Genomic DNA, 18039 nt, shown 5'->3' with positions numbered 1-18039 from the left:
CATGCAATATCGTTGACAAAAAAGACAAGTCTAAATGTAGGCTGAATGACACACTTTAAGCAGAACATCTCATTGGAGATTGCTGAAATGCATCTTACTTGTTTATTGGTGTTTTCAGATCATCCGCGCACGAGAGAGAGCTCGCGCGCAGATGATCTGAAAACACCAATAAACAAGTAAGCTGCATTTGATCAATCTCCATTTGAGATGTTCTGCTTAAAGTGTCATTCAGTCGGTTTGTGTTCTGTCAGACCGGTCAGGACTCACGAGCCGCTTCACTGAATAGCTGAACTGCTGTGAGCTGCTGAAATAAGCCAATCAGAGCAGAGATCAACATTAATATTCATGACTCTTCCAAATAAGGCAAAATCAGAGCATTACATCCTAGGGACAATTTATAGGGTTGTAAATGGACCTGTAAAACTGTATCTGGACAAGTTTTGCCCTTAAATAAGCCACATACCCTCTATGTAGATTTCAGAGAAAAAATTTACATATTGTTTTAACTCATTCTAGGGTACCTTTAAGTAATGTTCAAGTATAGTTTATACTTAAGTATAGTTTATACATTATATATAACTTATATTTGTATTTGTAGTGCAAGCATACAAGTAAACTTAGGTACTGATAGTTTGCTAGTCAAATACTTGTAGCAAATTGTTTTAGTTTATGCAAGTACACTTTGAATTCTCAGTAAACTACTAGTTTAGTATTTTCTGCTGCAAGTATAATTGTAAGTTGAAATATACCTTTTCAAAGTCAGAAATATACTTTTAACGGTAGGCCTATACTTTTAACTCTTTCAATTTTAAAAACATTTATTCTAGTTTCATACATCCTTTTTTATCAACATTTAAATCCTGGTAAGTTTCATTAAAAAGGTAACATTTTAAACAAAAAGCTGAGAAATCACATTTTTGTAAAAAACTACATTCAGATGATGGTCAAAACATATATGGGTCCATCAACCCAACAAAGCTCCACAGTTATTAACCCTTGATGGGCTGACATTTCATTTAGTAATGTTAGGCAGAGTAAAGTAGATTTGAAGTCAGTTCTGGGCTGGAGCTTTCAGTGGACTGGCCTACACAACAATTCAGATACTTAGGGAATTAGGGAAATATTTGTTCAAGATTTCCAAATAATGAAAGTTTATAAGAAACTATGTAAAACTATACGAAAAAGTATTTAATAGGCGACTAACTCAAAAGAATAAACAACTACAAGCAAAATATACTTATAATTATTAATTATACTTTTAAGTATATCTTTCTTGATCAAAAGATTGAGTACAAGTAGGCCAAATATACGCTAGTTAGACTTTTCTGTCCATACAAGTCAAAAATTAAGTGCAATTTTAAGTATATTTCTGATAAGTACATAAAAAGTAGACTGACAGCATACTTACTTTTAGTTTAAAAGATAGCACACTTAACACACTTGGATACACTTCTTTACTGTAAGGGTAATCAAATCAGCAGAGAGTGCAGATGCTCTCCGCAGCTGGCTAGATGCCTACAGAGATAAAAACATACGGTGGCCGAGAGAACTCAACGCACTGCAACTGACAAAACAACAAAGGCAATAGAACAAAACACCAGCAAATTAAGAAAACCTCTTCATCTGTTTGACAACACATGTGCGGCAAATACTCATTACGCAATTCACAATGCAAATACAAATTTCACCTTTTAGGCCATCGACAGCACCACTTACGAGTAGACATTGAAAAATAAGCATGTCCCAGCTAGCTTCGTCACTTGTTGAGGTCCTCTTGAAACATACGCTATGGTCTCTATATTTGCAGCCCGTTTTTTTGTATTTGGTTGTGTTGAGAGTATATGCAGCACATTTTGTTTGTGTACACTTAAAAAAATAATAATAAAAAAACCTGTTAAAAAACTGTCAAAAAAACGAAATTTATTAAATTAAAGGTGAGAATTGGTTAAAAAACTTTTTTCCAAATTTTTTAATTTTTTTTTATATATCAATGCATAATTAAAATGTAAGTACTCTAAAAGTCTTGAGAGGTCTACAGACACTCAAATTTTATACTTTCTTTTTTAAAGACAGCTCATTATTTCCATTCACTCCACCTTCTCCCTTCTGGGCTCTTTCCAAAGCCACGCCCCCAAAAATCCATGAACGCGCCTCACCAACCGCTCAGCTGGAAGACGCATTATTCCGCATTATTATTATATAAGTCAAGCTAGAATACCGATACTGGTAAAGTTTAAAGCTACACTGTGTAACTTTTTTTGTTTATTCTTAGCTAAAAACACTTAGTTCTTTCAAATATATGTGCTCATTAATGTATATTTACTTCTTTCAAGTAATAAAGTATTTTCGTAAGTTTATAATATGCCATTGAAAATACATACGGGTGAGGGGTTCGAATGCTGGTCGCCATGTTGGCCCTCCATCTTGAAAGTACAGAAGCCAAAGAGGGACACACCCGTAAATTCAAGCTTCGCCTTTCACGTTTTAACACTCAATGGCACCGTGTCGAATGTGAAGAGGATTGCCATGTTAATCTTAGACTAAATCGGCCACCGTTTGAGTTAAAACGAAATCAGAATTGAGAGGAAAAGAAACTATTATTCACTGGTCATATACCTTTACACCACTAGATGGGGGAAATATCACACAGTGTAGCTTTAAAATATATTTTTAATTCGGTAACAAGCTAGTTATATTTATAAGGCAAAGCTAAAAACGGGTAGCATTGATACATTTTTTTTCCAATAACATCAGCTTTACTGTGATGAAGATGAATTTCGTGTAAGATTCATAACATATACAGTGTTTTGCATGTAAGAGTTTCCATGATGAAAGCATTGTTGATTAGTAGTAGCTAAAGCTAAGTTAGTTCTAAAAAAAAAGTTCCTGGATGCGGTGTAGCTTTTACAAATGCATTTTGTTATCTAAAGTTAAATTAAGTTCCTGTTGGAAAGCCACGCCCATATTTACTCGTGTTTTATTTCTTTGTGCATTGCCTTTACATGTAGGCCTACTGTCTTCCTTTTTTTGCATTGTTTGCCTTCGCTGACTGCAAAACCCAGCACTGTGCATTTTGAATGCTTTTGCTCATCCTAGGGGTGTGCGCATGTGGGCAGAACCTGAAGCGAAAGCGGTGGTCGCCATGGTAGCGAGAGAGAGTGACAGTAGCCCAAGCCAATCATTTGTTTCGGCCCAAACTAAAATAATGAGTGGTGTTTATTGCAGATTAAACAGTCTAGAGTTACTTGATTTTTATACTCTCTTTTTCAGAGTACTTACATTTTAAATATGTATTGACATATAAAGAAAGTTTAAACAAATTTGGACAAAAGTGTTTTAGATCATTCCTACCTACCCTACCTTTAAGGAAAACTTTTCCACCAAATTGAATTATGCTTTTCCAACTAAATCTAATTGGTTTGAAATCATTTTTTTTTAATCTTGTGTATGAACTTAAAATAATTTAGTCAAAACTAGTAAACAAAAATCATGGCATTCCAACTAGATAAATTAGGATAAGGAGGGGTAGAACATTTAGTCTATAGCCCCGTTTCCACCGCAGGAACTTTACCCAGGCACCAGCAAGCTTCTGGAGGGTGTGTAAGTCTGAACAAGTGAGTTTAGGTATATTGGTGCAGAGCCAGTGGTGGTTTTGTAGGCGAGAACCAGTGCCTTGAATTTGATGCGAGCAGCCATTGGCAACCAGTGCAGTCTGATGAAGAGAGGCGTAACATGCGCTCTTTTCGGCTCATTAAAGACCACTCTCGCTGCTGCATTCTGGATCAGCTGCAAGGGTTTGATAGTGCATGCTGGAAGGCCAGCCAGAAGAGCATTACAATAGTCCAGTCTGGAGACAACAAGAGCTTGAACCAGGAGTTGTGCAGACTGTTCTGATAGGAAGGGTCTAATCTTTCTAATGTTGTATAAAGCAAATCTGCAGGACCGGGCTGTTGCAGTAATGTGGTCAGTGAAGTTTAACTGGTCATCAATCACAACTCCAAGGTTCCTGGCTGTCCTGGATGGAGTTATGGTTGATGAACCAAGCTGAATGGAGAAATTTTGATGAAGTGCTGGGTTGGTTGAGAAAACAAGTAATTCTGTTTTTGCAAGATTGAGTTTAAGGTGATGCTCCTTCATCCAGTCAGAAATGTCTGTCAGACAGGCAGCGATACGAACACTGACTGTAGGATCATCTGGTTGAAATGAGAAGTAGAGTTGAGTGTCATCAGCATAGCAGTGATAGGAAAAGCCATGTTTCTGAATGACAGAACCTAATTATGACATGTAGATGGAGAAGAGAAGTGGTCCAAGCACTGAGCCCTGGGGAACCCCGGTAGCTAGATGATGTGACTTAGACACTACACCTCTCCATGACACCCTGTAGGACCTACCAGAGAGGTAAGACCTGAACCACTGGAGAGCAGTTCCTGAGATCCCCGTCTTCTTAAGCGCCTGAAAGAGGCGCTCTCACCGATCAAGCCAAGGCGGGCTGATATCTTTCCACCCAGTCCCAGGCCTGATGTAAGAAGCACCTGGGGAAACAATAAAGAAGAAAGAAAGATGAAGGTCAGGTTTCTTCTTCTTACAGGAGTCTCGCCTCCCATGCTACCTACTCCTCCTCAGAGGGGGCGCATGAGAGGCGATACTCCTGTCTGCCTGGGTGCGGATCAGGCCTGGTATGCCTGAAACACCACCATGGTGTGCAAATCTGTAAAAGCCTGACCTGCTGCCGTGTATGCCCCGCCATTAATGCACATCGTCTTATGAGAGGAGATGGCAGAGTTGGAGCTCTGTGTTGATGCCTACTCATATGCAAGATAGTTCGCAAACGGCAGCATGAACACGATGAACATCGGGTCAAATATGGGTTCTTCTGTGCCCTCTTGATCTCTGTAAGAAGATCAGGAAGGAACGAAAGGCTCAACTGAGCCGATGGTGTATGGCCGGGAAGAAATGGATCGTCCAATCTAGCACGAGCGATCCCTCCTCTAACACGCCAACATGGCAGCTGCAGACAGTTCCATAACATCCATCAGTTCAGCATACATGGTCAGGGTGGCTGAGAGGACCATACACCCCGCTCATGACGATTGGCGAGCTCCATCTGGGAAACCCATGATGCATGCCATCCAGGGATGGAAATTAGCACCTGCCACCAGCCAAATGCAGGTGATTTTGAGTTGTGGCAGGTAACCTCGCTTCACCTACCGGCCACCGTGATGGGTAAATAAAAATAGCATACTGTTTCACCTCTTTGTAAACTTTGTTCAATGCATGCTAGTGCGGCCGTATGTCCGAATATGACCAGTCGCTTTCGCCGTCATTACCCAGATGTAGTGCCAGAAGACGCGAATACGAACTTGCGCCGTGTGCACTGAGAGAAGATCCGTCACTGTGCATCATCGAAAAGTGCGTACTCGTCTTACAGCATGCAAATATTGAGTTCTCTTTCAAGTCTTGCGATTAAACGGACAAACTCACACAAAAAGCATGTCAACATGTCCATCTTGATAAGTATCCAAGCAAACATAGTCTGAATATGGCTCAAGGGAACGTTATACAGTTGAGAAAGACGAACATATCCCTGCACTAGGTCTTAAAGGGGCAGTAGCCTTTACTGCTCTGTTTAATGTCAAACAAAAGGACATCACTCCCTGCTCTTAATTGAATAGCATTTGTAAGTTTAATAAGGATTCATCTTTAATTTAAACAGTTAAATATGCAGTTATTTTACATTTGATTACTTAGTAATCAACTAAGCCAGTAGACCTATTATTATTTAATGTACACATGAGTGAGGTCAAGTTAAACATTTTTGTTTGACTTTTATTTTATACTGTGGATTGTTGCAATGTGCTAAATAAATATTTGCATAATTTGTAATTGATTTATTATTTGAAACTTTAATATTAATTTATGCAATTGCAATGCCTTGCTTTTTAGTAAAGTTACACAGTCACAGCATTAGCCATAAATGCAATGGTACTAATAATTGGCATCATTTCTTTTGGTGTTTCGGTTTCGACCAAGAATTTTTATTTCGGTGCATCCCTACTGACAATGTTCTGCTAGGTATGTCGTCAACACGCTTCAGAAGATGCCAAAACTAATAGTTTCATTGTTGGGACTAAAAACCTAAAACTGGAAGACATAAAAGACCACAAATCATCCAAATTCCACATCCAGGTAAAAATAATAATAATAATTTAAAAAAAGAGCACACAGAGCCCTACTCATTTAATGAAATGTATATCAGTTCATGGTTTGTGTGTGTATAAGAGAGAAAGAGAAAATGTCAGAATTTCATTGAGACTTGAGATTAAATAAACTGCTTAAGTATTGTAGAGCTTGTAGTATTAATTTTTCACGTGCAGTTACACATTGGCGGTTAAAAACAAGAAAGTGGCTGGTAAAAACATGGAGTGGCTGGTGGATTTTGAAATCCACCAGCCACAGTGGCCGGTGGACAAAAAAGTTAATTTCCATCCCTGGTGCCAGCGCCCAGCTTTGGCATAAGCGAGACCCATATCACCGGTTCCAGATGCCGAACCCCCCTCCCTCAAGAGGAGAGCCAGACGAGAACGGAGCGATCTCAGATTGAAAACCACTCACAAGTTTACACAAACAGCTGTGTAAATTAGGGATGCACCGATCCGATACTCAGGATTGGTATCGGCTCCGATCCGCCATTATTTGCTGTATCGGGTATCGGACAGACAGGACCGATCCAAATTCGATACTGTGCCTATAATATTCAGTGTTATTGTTAAGCCCCAGTGCCCCACAAAAGGCACAAAACATTTTAAAGCATCATCATCGATTCGTGCACTATTTTATAAGTGTTCTGAAGCAATTCAGTAATTTAATGTGAGGTACAGATGAATATTTAAGTAATTAAACTCAAGTTCACGTCAATGCTCCCTCCGCTGCAGCTCAGTCACTCCATTCAGCTTTCAAACTGTGTTGCATTCGGTTACGACAATCAACACGATGAAACTCTCTCCAAGACTATTTATTGTTTCTGTTATTATGTTTGATCTGTAGATAACGCTATAGTTTCTCATAAAATGACTTTATTTTATGAGAATGCAATAAATGGCGTTACTTTCTACTGGGTGTCTGTTAGATCACAACACTGGACTAGTTATTGTATTGTTCTTCACACACACTTTTGCTGCTGAATTATTCACTAATCTAATTTATTCACCATTTATAGTAGTAGGCTATTTTTGTCATAGATTGTGATTTTTTTATATATATTTTTATTTTTTGTTTTTCTTTATAATGAAGTCTGTATTAAGTTGATTGTGTTTAACTCACAAAAGAGTGATTGAACACACTGAGGTTTAGAAATTCTACATAGAAACAGCTTTATTAACTGCATTGGTATCAGATCGGTTTAGTATCGTTATCGAACGATACTCCGAATTTTTAATATCAGATCGGATCGGTTCTGAAAAAATGGTATCAGTGCATCCCTAGTGTAAATGTGTAAAACACAAACTGACTGTGCGTGCTCTTGATCCCAGGCAGTAAATAATGAATTTGTATTACCTTAACTCAAAGCAACAGAACAGTCCCTGAAGACGAAAAAGACGGTCCCTGCGTCCCAAGAATGTTGAAAAGAGTACTCCAAAGATACCCGGATGGTTTACTATTTCCGGTCTGAATTCGAAGTATGAATTGATGGGCACTCAAACCCACTGCGAGGTGTACGGGGATTCGATTAGAACTACAAACGCGGATAAAAAGCGTTAACAACTACAAACATGGCGGATGTACGAGTCCGGCGGTTAAGTAGAGAAGTTTAGATAAAGGGGTTTGAGTGACCAACTATCAGTATTTAACCTGACAAAAATATATTTATTCAGTGTTGTCACATTATATTTCACCCGCAGCAGCATTGAGAACTTTTGTAATGACACGTTTGGCCGTTAACTTTTAAATGCATCATTATATTTAAACTGCAAACACATGAGGAGAGTCTCTGCATTAAAGACCCACAAATGGAAGATCAACGAGCGGCTACATTTCTCTCCCATACGCTAGGAGATTAATCTGAATGTGGAGGATTTGAACTGTGACGAATCTGACGATGATTGACAGGGCAGTTAAACGGTGACGGGATGCACGTAACTAAGCGACAGAGTCCGTTAAAGATGGCGAAGTAGTCCCGAAGCTTGCATACTTTTCTGCTACACACTCAAAAGTATATACCTTTTCTTCACAAAAAGAGTACATACTTTTGGGATGTAGTAAAAGTAGGCGAATTGGGACGCAGCAGGTGTCACGTTTGCAAGGCGCCCTTATACTTCCTGGTCGCACATTGATGATGTCATGGGCTATCGCCTGTCGATAGGATTGCCGTGATTCGATAGTAGCTTCAGACACCTGTCACGCCGGAGGCGTTCCCCAAAGCGTTCTAGGACGCAGTACGAGTTCTCTTTCAAAAGGGAACGATATAGAATATCACAGCTTTGGTGTGACCTTAAAGTTTCACTTATGTAGAAGACCGAACAGAATTTTTCTATTTTCAATCACTGCAAAATGGACTGTTTATTCATTTACCAGATCTAACTTTTGACTTGTGCAGTTTAGGCTGTAGTCCTAAAACCCAGAAGAGAATTAGCATTTTTTTTTTAAAGCTGGGCTTCCTCAGGAAATTCAAGTGGTTTTAGAATAATGTTTTTTTTTATGAGTAAAGTTAGGTCTGTGGTTAACGTTACTGGAAGAGGCTTTAGCATTATATTGTACAACATAAATTAGATTCATGCCATAATGTGACATTTTAAAACTTCTGTGTAGTCTACTTTTATGAGTGGTAACTACCACAAGGATGTTCTCCACATAATGTAAAGCAAGTAAAAAGCTATTAGAAATTCCAGAGGAAATTAGAGAAAATAGAGGTGAATTAGCCTTATGGGTCGGCTTGCAAATGGATGACATGACTGAAAAGTTCCATTCTGTCAAAAAGGAATCTCTCATTTAGACATGTAAAACAACAAAACCTTTAATACATGAACTCCCCCCTTGGATGTGAAATGTTACAAAGACTAATGTTTGAACTAAAGACTAATGTTAAAAATTAAAGACATAAAATGTTTCATGTTTCTGGTTTAGTTGATAGAAATGGCCTCTAACAAACCTCTAATTTTATTTCAAAGATTCAGCGCCATGGACCATGCAAACTTTGACAAGTGCAGTGACTGGTTCTTTTCCAGTGAGGCCAATCTGGCAGTGATAATAACAATGGCACATTTAACCGTCACCATGTTCTGCAGTATCCTATGTAGTTGAGAATTTGACAAATAAAATGTTGAACTTAACCTTTGATGGTATTATTTTGAGTATTCTGCAGTTTTCTGATAAAGTTCAGTGTGTCAGGCAGTTTGAACGAATTGTTTTTTTACTCTAAGGATAAAATGAAAAATATACTGCAACTAAAGCAAAAGTTATAGTTTGCAACATCTAAACTGCTGAATGGAAATTTCAAACAAATTTACAAAATCTTAATTTTATCAAGCAAACCGATTTTGGAGCAAGGTTTAGGGCTGTGTTTAGAGTTTTGACGGAAAGTATTTAAATATATATATATATATATATATATATATATATATATATATATATATATATATATATATATATATATATATATATATATATATATATATATATATATATATATTTACCAACATATCATCTTTGATTTGACAGCTTGGTTGGGCATTAGTGACTGAAAAAAATGAGAGGATGAGGTGAATATGGCTGAGATGAATGGGTGGGCGTAACATGCCCACTCGTGTGCATTATTAAACTTACTGACTTGTTGTGATCATACTCCATGATGGAAAGACAGCAATGGGAGAGAGAGTCCGCCCTCAGAACTCCACTCAGTAATTTTTTCTTTCACTAAAAGGTTTTACACATAACAAAATGAATAACATTTTGAAAAAATAAGCTTACAATCATGTACACCCACATGGGATGAAGACTGCAGTCATATCCTTTTTCCTAATAAAAGCTGTTTCATTTTACACAGAGTTTACATGGAGATACTGCAATCAGCCAATCAGAGTTGACACGGCATCGTTTTCCTACTGTTCCAGAGTCAGCGATCATGACATGACATTTACGGAATCTCAGTAAAAAATGTTGATCTGTGTCGGATCAACTACATTTTGAGATGGACAGGAATTCAAATGACTGGCTCTCTCCAAGTATTATAGGTGAACTTTATCTGCATGCGTTTGATTAGATTTAGAAACAGAGTTGTGCATGGAGACAGATTTCCTTTCATTTAAATGTTGGTCTTAGTGATCCATGCCAAGCCAACTATTCGGTATCACAAATCAAATGCATGCTCTGCTTTTAAGTGCCCACTCACATCCTGTTGAGCTGCCACTCTGTCCAACATGTGTAGCAGGTCCAGCATTCCCGGGTATAAACATTAGCATTAGTGCCATGGCTCAGCTCAGTTATTCTTTATATTCCCAAGAGATGTCAGAGAGGCTTTGTTACCATCTGATGCCCCTTTCCATTCCCCCGTTTGATATCAGATGACTGGCAGAGTGTGTTAAGTCCCTCTAATGGTATTTCAGAGCAGATTGTCCAGTGAGTACGATGATGGATTCTGTTCCCGCCTATCTGAACTCAATTTGGGAGCAATCCAAAAACACTGGGTTTGTTTTTATAGGTGATGATGTTCTATCGGACCTCTGCCTCTGCGTACCACTCGCTGAATTTGATAGGCCTAACATGGAAAATGAGATTTCCACTCTCGTCATCTGCTTATCAGCTGGGGCCGTTCTGCAGCGCTAATGTTCCTGATTAGATGTCCCTCACTATCTCTTCTGTGGGCTGGTTACACTCGCTTAGTGTATCTGAAAGTAGGGGGCAGAATCTACAAATTGACTCTCTTTTGAGATATATCAGTCATAAGTTTCGCTTGGGTTGGGGTTGAATTTGTGGCATAGATTCCCAGTGGTTTCATTCTGCCACTGACTTGATTGTGTTTGATTGTCTCTGAGGGCTTCTTCTGCCACTCTGATTGAGGTGAAAGCAACCACTGTTGTGAAGTATCATCTCCCTCTTTACTCTTCTGTGCAAAGGTCTGATGAATAATGCATTAATATTACCTTTCGTGACATAACTTTGTTGGGTTTAAAATAAATTTAGATATCGTGCCTCCAAAAACTATTTCATCATTAAATAACAAAAAAAAAAATTGTACCATTTTCTTCTCCCTAGCGACAAGAGATGGATGTTTTTTCACCAGTACATAAAGTACCGTCTCAAGCGCCATTGCTCGACTTATTAATTTTCTGATGTCATGGCAAAAGCATCTCTAATGGTGATGCAGTGAAGCTTCTTTGAATGGCAATTTATTTGTGCTCCTCCCTCCAGCTTTCCAAAAGATATGTGATAAAATATGACAGGTGCAGAGCATGTTGATTTGCGCAGTTCGACTGTATCTTTTTTTCCATGATGTGGGTGGGTTATCAAAATCAAAGCACGTATAATGCCGGCCGGCCCACAAATTCCTAAATGGCATCATAATGAGGCTTCATTTGAATAACAACCATGAGGAGATGAGGAGATGCACGCACTCCAACAAAGGCAGGTAATTAAGCACACCATTAAGTGGCGGATGTGGATTTAAACGAGGTCTTTGTAGAACACCTAACCTACTTATTTAATCCCTGATGGATTAGACGAGTTTAGCCAATGTGTGATGATTTTCTTTGGCAGCTTTTCTGTCTCATGTTCCCACTCAGATTTTGCAAAAATACATTATATTGCCAAAAGTATTGGGACACCCCTCCAGTCATTGAATTCAGGTGTCCCAATCGCTTCCATTGCCACAGGTGTATACAATACAGCAGCTATGCATGCAGACTGATTCTACAAACATTTGTTAAAGAATGGGTTGCTCTTAGGAGTTCAGTGAAATCAAGCATGGTACCGTGATAGGTTGCCAAGTGTGCGATAAGTCCAGTCGTGAAATTTCCTCACAACTAAATATGCCACATAAAATCACAGAGTGGAGTCAGTGGATGCTAAGCGCACAGTGCGCAGAAGTCATCAACTTTATGCAGAGTCAATAGCTATAGACCTCCAAACTTCATGTGGCCGGCAGATTAGCTCAAGAAGAGTGCATAGAAAGTTTCATGGAATGGGTTTCCATAGCAGAGCAGCTGCATCTAAGCCTTACATTACCAAGTGCAATGCAAAGCGTCGGATGCAGTGGTGTGAAGCAGGGGTTCTCAACCCTGGTCCTTGAGGCCCACTGTCCTGCAGAGTTTAGCTCCAACCTTAACCAAACTCACCTGCCTGTAGCTTTCTAGTAATCCTGAAGAGCTTGATTAGGGTTGGAGCTAAACTCTGTAGGACAGTGGGCCTCGAGGACCAGAGTTAAGAATGCCTGGTGTAAGCACACCACCACTGGACACTGGAGATGTGTTCTCTGGATTGACCAATCACATTTCTCACTCTGGTAATCCGATGGACGAATCTGGGTTTGGCAGTTACCAGCAGAACGGTACTTGTCTGACTGCATTGTGGCAAGTGTAAAGTTTGGTGGATGGTGGATTATAGTGTGTGTTTGTTTTTCAGGGGTTGGGCTTGTCACTTTAGTTCCAGTAAAAGAAACTCTTAATGCTTCAGCATATCAAGACATTTTGGACAATTTCCTGCCTCCAATGTTGTGGGAACAGTTTAGGAATGGCCCCTTCCTGTTCCAACATGACTGTGCACCAGTGCACAAAGCAAGGTCCATAAAGACATGGATAAGTAAGTCTGGTATGGAGGACTGGCCTGCACAGAGTCCTGAACTCAACCCAATAGAACACCTTTAGAATTAGAGCAAAGACTCAGAGCCAGGCCTACTCACCAACATCAGTGCCTGACCTCACAAATGTGCTTCTAGGAGAATGATCAAATATTCAGATGAACACACTCCTAAACCTTGTGGAAAGCCTTTTCCAAAAGAGTTGAAGCTTTTATAGCTGCAAAGGGTGGGCCGACTCCATATTAAACCATATGGATTAAGAATTGGATGTCATTAAAGTTCATGTCCATGTAAAGGCAGTTATTCCAAAACTTCTGGCATTATAGTGTATATTTTAATGGTGACTTTGTATTTTTGTGGTTACCCACATTCCTCAATAGGTTTATTTCTCATTCAGCTGGTGACACAGACAGGCAGGGTCTTGCCAGAAAATGCCAAGTGTTTCATTTGAGTTATTTAGAAGGAAAGTTTTCTGCTCAATTTCCATAAAAGTCTCCTTTGTGCGAGATAGGTGTCATGTTCGTTAGTAAAATTTTGGTCCCAACTGTATTATTAGTATTCTTTGTCTGTAGTGCTGTCTCATATGCATTATTCATCTCATGACTTTTTACAGACCTTCAACCTGAAAACTTAAATGTGTGTTTATTGGTCATACCTTCTCTAATTGATATCTCAATGTGACAGTTCTGCTATAGAACACTGACTAATTGATGAACACATCATTCATGGGACGCTTGGCACAGTCCGGCACTGCAGAGACATGTCTTGACATGGGCTTGATTGCTAGGAGGAGGAGTAACCTGCGGTATGTACTGTTGTCATTGTTAAGTGCCAGATTCACTGCTGTGTCACTTCAGATTCTTGAATGTTTTGTCACAACTCCGTTTTTAAGCATGTGTTCAATCCATTTAAATCACACTGTAAAAATATTTTGTTGTTTTTTGTTGGTTTAACTTAAAAAAGTAAGTAACCTGGTTGCCTTAAAATTTTGAGTTTATTGAAATTTAAAATTTAAGTTGATACAATGAAGGAAATTTGTTTAATAAATAGAAACTCAAAATATTTTAGTATCTGAACCACATAAAAAATTTGATAAATCATGAAAATGGTACTATTTGGCATGTTTCACTGGGTAATCAGAAATAAAAAACACAATTACCCAATATGCTTACAAAATCTTTTAATAATATTTTAATAAAGGTTGTCGAATCTCAAAAAATGTTCATTGTATTAACTCAAATTTTTAATTTCAATGAACTGAAAATTTTAAGGCAACCAGGTAACTTTTTTTCGAAATATTTTTTTACAGTGCATAAATAAAATAGAAAATTTGTTTACAACAGTTTACTTAATGCAGTTGTTTTGTAACTTTGTTTTGTTGAGATTACATATTTTTTCATTGGGATTAACTCAAATCTCTAGTTCCTTGCATGAAGGCATGAGACTGAGACGGAGTAGACAATATTAATAAGGTGTTATTTTATTTGTTTTTAGAAAGATGAGAAAAGAGGAATTCTTGTCAGTTTTTTATGTTAAATATCCAGATATTCATTGAGTAGAGCTTGTGCAGCAGCGGTTTTAACCCTGTTCTGGATCAGAGTTTCATAACACAGGGTTCAAAACAGTTAATTTTCTTTCAAAAGTGCAAGCGTAAATATATATATATATATATATATATATATATATATATATATATATATATATATATATATATATATATATATATATATATATATATATATATATATATATATATCTTTCAATGTCAATACAAGATCTTGACCAACAATGTATGCACATCTTGACGGAAATAACATTATAACAGTTATTTTCCAATTTTTTGTCAAGATCTTGTATTAACAATGCAAGAGTCAAGCATTCTGTAAAGTCACAACCCAAAGACTTTCAGGGAATTAAAGGTCTGGACTCATAGATGCTAATGTGTGAAAATTATTCTTCATGCTTACTCCCAAACATTCTTTCACAATTTGAGCCTGATGAACCTTGGCTTTGTCATCCTGAAATATGGCCATGGTGTGTTTACCTACACAGCTGTTTAGGAGTTGAAAGTTACACACTCAATCAATTAAGGTTAGAAGAACTGTTGCCGAACATATAACATAATACATGAAACATAAAACATAATAATCACTGCAGTAATGATCCAATCATAAACTCTTAAAGGGTTTATTCACCCAAAAATGAAAATTATGTCATTAATGACTCACCCTAATGTCGTTCCACACCCGTAAGACCTCTGTTCATCTTCGGAACAAAGTTTAAGATAATTACAAAACTACGACTTATTTGGTTGATTAGAATCTCTTGAAGCATCGAAAATACATTTTGGTCCAAAAATAACAATAGCTTCGACTTTATTCAGCCTATTCTTCTCGTCCGTGTTTGTTTTCAATCTGCAAATAAAGATTCAAACGGTTATGAATCAGTGTATTGATTCATGATTCGGATCGCGTGTCAAACTGCTGAAATCATGTGACATTGGCGATCCGAATCATGAATCAATACACTGATTCACAACCGTTTGAATCTTTATTTGCATATTGAAAACAAACACGGAAGAGAAGACAATAGTGAATAAATGTATAGTTTTTGTTATTTTTGGACCAAAATGTATTTTCGATGTTTCAAGAGATTCTAATTAACCAACTGATGTCACATATGGACTACTCTCATGATGTTTTTATTCCCTTTCTGGACATGGACAGTACAGGTCCTTCTAAAAAAATTAGCATATTGTGATAAAGTTCATTATTTTCCATAATGTAATGATAAAGGTTAATCTTTCATATATTTTAGATTCAGTGCACACCAACTGAAATATTTCAGGTCTTTTATTGTTTTAATACTGATGATTTTGGTATACAGCTCATGAAAACCCAAAAATCCTGTCTCAAAAAATTAGCATATCATGAAAAGTTTCTCTAAACGAGCTATTAACCTAATCATCTGAATCAACTTGCAAAAGATTCTGAACAAATAGGCTGTTCCCAGAGTGCTGTATCAAATGACTGCACAATGAATCTTTTTTTTATAATGTCTAAACTTTCTTTGTTATAATCAAAGGATTTGTCAGCATACAGAATTCAGCACTGCACAAAAACTCTTTTGAGCGGTGAGGGGATTTTTCTCTTAAATGCATCTGTTTGGCCATTGCGTTCTAGAAACAAACATTTGTTGTATCGGCTTTGTTTAACCAATATATTGGTTACATTGCACAACGCAGCAAAAACGTGTTATACTCTTTTATTTTATTTTATAACATTTTATTTGTTTCTAGATGTTTTCTTTTTAGATTTTTTTATTTTGCTGTGGTCATGCAAATAGTTTTATTCTCCCGAAATCCACACACACTCACACGAGTAGCTACCGCCCGCACTCAGCCATCAAATCTAGTCCCGCGCCGCACTCTATAGCCTATGCGTTGGGTTCCGCGAGTCCCGCGGGAGTGCACTTCTCAAGCACATTTTTGCGCATGTGAAGAGGATGATTTTTTCCCCATCAATATTGGGACGCGAGTTAAGTAGCCAAAGCCTATAATAAATAATGGTTTAGCATCTAAATGCATCACCAATATGGAAACATTTGGACTCGAATGAGGGAGTTAGGCTGCGTGAGTCGCTGGTTACTTTCAGTTCCTCATTAAATTATTTCGTTTTGACATTATATAGTTATAGCCTTCTGTTCTGAATACTGTTAAATTTGAAGGATTTGTTGTGGAGTGGGGGGAACTAAAATAACCTATGTTTGTAGTACAATATTTCGCTTTATTTAGCCTACTGGTATTATTATGAATGCAATCAAATGCGACTTATACGTGACTTACTGTTTTTCTCTCTCTTTCAAAAGTCTTGTTGATTAACAGTTAACCAGTTAATTAGCGTCCCATAGATATGCCTAGCTATCAAATTAGTGCAGAATCAACTTTCCGTTGCGACGCATCAAGGATCAAAAGCAGTTGTGTTGAAAATTGCTGAGCTGAATATTTGAGCCATCTAGTGGTTCAATGGAGAATGCAGTCAAATGGCCCATTGTATACAAGTATTATGCTTGGTTTGACTCATTTGAATGTAAATGTTTGTAGGCCTATATGGGTCGCAACAACTAAAAAAAAAAAAAAAAAAAAAAAAAAAGGGTCGCTTTAAAAAAAGTTTGAAAACCACTGGGCTATATATAGCCTATAGGCCTATATACTCACAAACGGTGGACTATTTTCAAGTCGTTTAGCTATAAAGGGACGCTTGAAAGGGCAAAATATTTTAGTCCTCATATTACAAAAATATTTTGGATATAACGAAATGTAATGTTATTTTACTAGATAATCTCCCTATAAAAGGGAGATTGTCAAAATAAAATAGGCTCCCTGTTCGTTGTCAAAATAAAAAAGGCTACGGTCAACTTACAAAGTTTTAGGCTACAATTTGAAATAGTCCATGTGTACAATCTCACTGTGATGTTATGCCAAGCTTTTTGCGCGTCAGGTATTGGAACACAAAGTCTACAAAACTTGTAAATAATAAATATAATTTAACATACATCTTGGATTTATGACAGATGAGAGAGGTAGACTATAACTCGCGTTTCTGTTTCATTTCTGCTTTTTTTTTCATTTCTGCGAATTTGCATAAATTATTTCTAGAGTGAGGGTCAACTAAAATTGCCTATATCTTATTTAGCAAATGGGCTAACTCTTTCAAACCAGACCTGTAAAGAGCGGGGCACGAACCGGCGATCATGCATTTCGGTCGCTATGGAGTCAGACACTATATCGACTGCTGCACCTTGTAAACACTATCCGGGACGGGTTCTTTTATATTAGTGACGATTTCTTCTTTTGGAAACATAACATCCAGTTATTTAGGCTATTCTAACGTGAAAAGTGTGTAACAAGTTGAATAGGCCTAGGGGGTAGGATAATTGCTGAATATGAAATCTTGGCAAAAGTTACATTAAAGTACGATAACGAGTTGTGATCTTTTATTATGTTTAATGTTAGTAAATATGAAAATGTCCAAAGAGTTAAAGGCTATTGTAGATGAAAATATCCTATCAAAGGCACTCCTTTGGCTAAAATGATCCGTGATGAATTTGTCTGGTCTGACTTAGTTCATCATGGATTGGGTGAGAACAGTTTAAAATGACTGGCTGTGAAAATCGCTGGGTGTGGCTCATTATACTACAAGCAAAACGCCGTAAATAGCGCTCTGTGCAACCAAAGCGGCGTTTTTTTCGCC

This window comes from Pseudorasbora parva, chromosome 1, assembly GCF_024679245.1.
Source record: "Pseudorasbora parva isolate DD20220531a chromosome 1, ASM2467924v1, whole genome shotgun sequence".
NCBI classification, from domain to species: Eukaryota; Metazoa; Chordata; class Actinopteri; order Cypriniformes; family Gobionidae; genus Pseudorasbora; species Pseudorasbora parva.
The sequence above is the reverse complement of the archived record's forward strand: the minus strand, read 5'-3'. Positions refer to the sequence as shown.